Source organism: Vanessa tameamea, chromosome 17, assembly GCF_037043105.1.
Source record: "Vanessa tameamea isolate UH-Manoa-2023 chromosome 17, ilVanTame1 primary haplotype, whole genome shotgun sequence".
Classification (NCBI taxonomy): Eukaryota; Metazoa; Arthropoda; class Insecta; order Lepidoptera; family Nymphalidae; genus Vanessa; species Vanessa tameamea.
This window is the reverse complement of record NC_087325.1, coordinates 7,739,980-7,746,716: the sequence shown is the minus strand read 5'-3', so window position 1 is coordinate 7,746,716 and position 6,737 is coordinate 7,739,980.

The following is a 6,737-nucleotide window of genomic DNA, read 5'->3' as shown; positions in this document are numbered from 1 at the left end:
AAAAAGTGAAGTTAAATTAATACCCCTAAAGACTTTCTCTCCCAATTATGTTTGGTGGATACACTTGTGGCAGAATTTCATAGAAATTAGACAGGCAGGTTTCCTCATGATATTTTCCTTCTGAGTATGAAATAAATTGTCAACACAAATTAAGTACACTTTATATCAGTGGCGCTTGTCTGGGTTTGAACCTGCTCTCATCTGTTAAGTTTAGTAGTGACCATCTTCATAGCTGTTGGCGCCATAAGAAATATTGGTCATTTGGTTTGGTTTGGCAGTAGGTAGTATATTATGTGATGAGCGATACCTACCCAGCCGGGTTTTCTAAATGCTTACCACCAGTAACTTAATTTATAATACGTTAATTGACAACATTCCATTAGAATCCTTAAGAGAAAGTTATTTACAAAATTAACTCAATCAAATTTATCTAGAAAGCATGGTCACCCTAGCTTAGATTTATACACGTATGAACTAGAATAATGAATCGAACCTAGCTATTTTCTTGAATTCTCTTTCACAGCGTAACGAGTAGTTAATTTAAATTAAAATATGTTTTAAAATAATCTTATATCCATTTAGTTTATCATGCCATTTGCAACAAGTCGATTCGTAATTATTTTAAAGTTTTTATGTATAAAGTTTTTTCTGAAGAATTATAGAAATACATATTGTCTTGCAAGCACTTAATCATTAAAAATATATAATTTAAAATAATTATTTATTACTTCAACGTTACTGTCCTAACAAAAGTTTGATCACCAGTAATATTATCTTTGATTGTTGAAATATTTTTATTATTTCTGGAAAATGCATAATTCTTAGGATATTTGATCGTCGTTAAAATTTAAGTATTTATTTATAAAGCACTTCAATAGTAATACATAGGAGTTAACAATTTAGAATAACTATGTCCCACTAATTTCAGGTGAACCCAAAATTATTAATAGAGTTAATACTAATATTATATATGCAAAAGTACCTCTCTCTGTCTGTATATCTGTCTGCTACTCTTTCACGGCGAAGCTACTGAACCGACTTTGATGATATTTGTTATGAGGCAAGCTAGAACCTTAGAAAAGACAAGGGCTATTTTTATAAGCATTTTTTATATTTATAATGTTACCTAACGAACAACTGCGCCCGACGATCAACGACTAAATCGCGAGCAAAGCCGTGGGCTGCAACTTGTTAGGGATATTTATCTTAAAAAAAATTTAACAATGACATCAGAAAATAATCAAATAGTATACAAAACATACAAGAAAAACTTAGTATCAACGGCCACCTAAAAGTATCAAACATAGAGACATTAGACAATTTTAGAAAAAAAAAACCAAACACATTAAAGTGAAAATAAAAATATATTTTATTCAAGTAGGCTCTTATGAGCACATTTGAACTAAGCTTTGTATAAATAGGATAACTTGTCTTTTACAGATGACCCTAAAATTATTAGAGACTATTTATAAGTGTTATGTAAAGGTTTGCTTAAGTTACATCAACAGTCTACTTAAACGAAGCTTTATGACTGGTGGAATTTCATAATCCTTCGAAATATGAAAACGATTCTATAATAAAAAATATGAAATAAAAAATACGAAAGAGTTTTTACATTATTTTATTTTGTTCAATTTTTTATTTAAATTCTGTACATCAAATACGTACATAGTTCGAAGCCTATATGTTTGAAATGTATGTATAACAGCTACTTTACAAAAAGACACGTGGTGGGTTTGGTTTTACTTATTTTTATACATAAGATTTTTTTTTCTTTTTTTTAATAAATATTATTAACTAAACCTAAACATCACTAAATGCACTTTTCCCACCTAAATATTAAATACTCTTAGTTTACTAAAAAAATATATATATGTTTTAGTCTTCTAAATATTTATAAACAAACATTCTTTGTGAAATATAGAAAATAATAAATAAAATTGAGGTAAGTAGGCCAACTTATTAAAGCATAAATTATAATGATTTAGCTTTTAAAATATCGCTAGAAAATCCTTTACCATATTAAAATGAAAAATGAACGCCATTTACTTCCCTCGAGCAGCTAAGCTCTATCTCTCTCTAACTAACAGATAATACCTATTCCTGTCTCTGTCAACAAACAATGGCATATCATCTACCATAAAAAGAAAAAGAAAAGATAGTGCGTCAAAGATGAGATCTAATGAATTATCGATAAATCTTTTTACAGTTTATCTATTAAAATATGTAATAAACTTATAAATTAAAATTATGTTTTACCTTTATTGAAGCAACGAAAAATGATTTAGCTGATAAATATATATATATATATATATATATGTATATTGTTTTAATGTTAAAGGTGACAAACGAGCCTTTTTATTGTTAAATTAATCACGTTTAAAAGTAAACTAAAATAAATTATTTGAAAATATTTATTAAAAAATACAATTACAAGTTATGTATAACTCAATTGATTTATCTTATTGATTGATTTGGTGTATTATTTCTAATATTGATATACATATATATAATAACCCATTTTTACTAAATGCATGTATGTATACACGGTACATATACCAAAATAACATTTTTTATAATTTTTGACTGTCTGTCTGTCTGTCCGCTTGTTCCGGCTAATCTCTGGAACGGCTGAACCGATTTCTAATAAGGAGTAATAAGGAGTAACTTAGGCTTCTTTTATTTTAGAATTATATATAGAATAAAAATAAAATTACGCTACAATTAATTACAAACAACGCGCACGAAGTCGCGGGCACAGCTAGTTATACATAAAACTCAGTTCAATTTTTTTTAACATAGCATTATTGTTATTAATGTATAATGTTTTTTTTTATATATATAAAAGCATTTTTTATTTTTATTCTAATGTATTTGTAAATTATGATCTGTGTTAGTCGACATAAATGCTTATTATTATAGTAAATATTTATTAAATAAAATAAATTATCGATAAAACTAACGACACGAATGCAGACATCTCTTGCTACTGCCACAAAAAATATTTTATCGAGCACGAGGCAGCCTAAAAAAACAAACGCCCGGTAAGTCACTCGCGTCGCGTGACGGTCACAAAGATTTTTTTTGTCACCGCAGACGTGCTTGGAAAGTGGTCAAAACTGGCTTAACGATTACAAAATTTTTAACCTAGGCCCTAATATCGCTTGCATAAAAGAATACTAGATCATTATATCACTCATTTATTATGGTTTCAAAAGAATAATTATTGAGTTTCTTGCCGATTTTCGTATTAGAATCTACATTCCAGACCACTAGTTTTATATTTATTCAAACATTTTAAAGCAACAATTCAAAAGTGCTCTTTGAAGAGTCAAGAGACTACTTAAATAAATCATATGACAAATTTGAATTGATAACTTATTTATATTGTAAATTGTTTTTCTTTCGAAATATTTTATGTAGTAAAAATAATCGTACACATCATATATTCCTATAATACATGATTATAGTTTTCAATTTGACTATCAATGACTAAGTGTAATGCAATATTCAATAAAGAATTTTCAGTCAATAAGAAAGAACTTTTTGAATTTAAATATGGAAGTTGTACCTACTTTTACATGTGTTTGTTTATTTAATTTTAAAAATGAAATAACAAACCATTACATCAACAACATTCCACTGCTGGACAGAGGTGTCACACTTGGATGGATTTAATTTCACTACACTGCTCTCATGCATTCGTTTACCGAATGAAACAAATAGTTTTTAAAGTCTTATTATAGATTTATTGTTAAAGTGTTAAAGTATAACTTATGCCAATTATAATACAAATTATCGTTAATATAATTAATACGTGACTCTTAATATAGACATTAAAATATCTGTAAATTCGTTCATAAATATGTTTTACTAATTTAGATATACGTTTTAGATAGTAAAATCAGGTCCCCTTCGCTCATAGAAATTGTTTGGTGTAAGAGTATGAACCACTTCTTACGCCATTATAATAAGTTCCTTGTATCTATAATTACATACGGTAACACATATAATGTTTTGGAGGGCTTTAGGATTATAAAACAACAGCTTATATATTAATAGAGTAAGCCGATTTTTGTCCCAGTGATTATGAGACGATAGCTACACATTAAAAAATCGCTAATAATTTCATTTTGAAGAGCTCCAGCCGTAAAAGTGCAGAAAAATAAGAGGATTCTTGATAGCAATTTACTAATTGTTACGATTTAACAAAGAATTAATTTTAGAGAGCAGAATAATGTTACTGGCCGGGTAGAGAGCGGCGGTATGGCTGTATAAAAAACAAAAACAAATGTAAAACGTGCGAATAGACGTCATCAGTTTACAATGAAATTAAATCAAAACAAAACCTGTCGTAGGTTTCGAAATTTGTATAAATATGTTGAGTAAACGCGAAGTCTCGCGAGCGATCCACTAGTTTTATTAAAATAAAGATACAATTAAATACAATAGCTATATACTCACACTTTCAAATGTTTTTAGTTTATTTTTGTGTCACAAACATTAAATATTTTCACAAAAAAATACATTCTATACGTGAGAAATACTAAAAATGTTATCTTTAACGAATCTTATGCCATCTTTGATCATAGAGCATGCGCGTACCTCCCGCTGCGACCACGCCCTCTCCTAGGGGGTGAAATGAGAGGGTAGGGGTCAGATAAGGGAAGACCCCCTAACAGGAGCGTAGGCTATTAAGAGGGACAGGGAGGGAACATCATATACAATGTATATAGATAGCATCGAAATACCCAAATGAATGAGTGACAAATTATCGTGACTGCGAGATTTTTCGTATATTTATATTTTTATATGAATACATTTTATATAAATTAATAATATTATAAACTAACATTATATATTCTATCATTGCATATAATTCTAAAATTGTTTGGAACACAAAAATAGATTATCTTCTTACATTTTAAACACTGAATTAAATTGATATTGGATTATTAAATATAAAGTTTCAAGCCGCGGATTTGGCCGCATATGAAGAGGGGAGGTGAACGTGTTAGGTAGATTTTTCCGGTGAAGAAAGTAACTTATGTACTATATTAGATTATAATCTATCTCTGTGCCAATTTTTTTAGATCTGTTAGCCGTTCCGACATAATTGAGTAATAAATATACATCCAAACCTTCCCATTTTTTTATGTTATAGGTTGCAAACGAGCAGGAGGCTCACCTGATGGAAAATGACACAGCCCATGGCCATATGCAACACCGGGGGGCTTGCAGTTGCGATGCCTGTCTTTAAGAAACGAGTACGCTATTTTCTTGAAGGTTCCCAAAATTCGTATCGGTTCGGAAAAACCGCCGGCGGAAGTTGGTTCCACAAGTTGTGCCAAATTTATAATATAAATGAGATTAGTTAAATATACGTTATTCCATAAAGCAAAAACATTTCTGAATAAGAATTTTAAATACTTGCTACAAAAAGCATTGTAAAGTATTATTAATAAATATTATAATGTTTTTTTAAACAGATTTCAGTCATAATGGCCATTCTTAACGAAGACTAGCACAATAAGAAAAACACATTTCAATGCACAGTTTTGTGCAGGTGCACTTTTTATTTCCTCACACTGATAAGGACAGACGGGATGGCAATCCGAAACGACCGGAGAGATAAGGCTCAGGACCAATGGCTGTACGTGCCTACCAAGGACTACCAACTTTTAAACTTCGGAGTATAACTGAGACTTTTTGAGAGATAAACTCAATTAGTTTTAATTGGTTCAAACTCTAAGTACTGTAACTAAACACAGGACTTTCGGGATGTACCTTATAAGGTCCTAGAATTGTTATATAAGTTACTTAGTGGTAGGTCTTTATCCGGATAGGTACTATCCACTCATCAGATATTCTACCGCCAAGCAGCAATACTTAGTATTGCTGTTGATTTTGACACATTTATTTTTGACACAAATTTTTGACCGACGACATATATATCTCATAGTCAGAGAGACATATTAACAAGACAATAAGGTATAATTCATACATCGTACAAGCTGAGTTCATGCTTAGTCCAATCTAAAGCATTCCCTCACTCTCATAATCCGATGGGACGGCAAATGCGACACGACAGAAGAAGTTCACTGACAGGACCACCGGCTTTACGTCATCCCGAGGCACGGGAGTGGGCATGTTCCCAACATCCAGAATCCGGGCAGTTACTGAGAATCTTTTGTCAGCCCGACCTAGGCTTTAAGCCCAGGACCTCAGGAACAAGGCAGTCAACAAAAACCATGAGAGTATTAGATACATATTCGAAGACATAGTAAATAAAAGGTCCACATGAACAAAACCGCGGTTACAAGCCTGTGTAACAAAAACGCTTCAATATGAGTGATTTTATCACTTAGCGAACGTTAACTAATCCGGTGTCCACACGTTATTGATCTAATTCGTCGGTGTTTACGAGTTTACCCGCCGGCGACCGGCTTTCATTACCGAACCGAATCTCGTAAATTTCGTACGAGCCACACACTGACATTTTCGATTTATTTGGTAACATAGCTCATTACTACGTAATATAATAATTCAGTGGTGTGTTGTTGAATGTGTATAGCCCTCTGGAACAGCGAATTCGAATTCAAATCAAATGAGATAGCATGTTATCATAACTAACCTTATTCATATACATAGACTAAACGTAACATAGAACGTTGCTATAAAGTATAATTAAGATCTGTCATTTAACTTTGCCGTTTCATAAATTCAAACCATTTGTA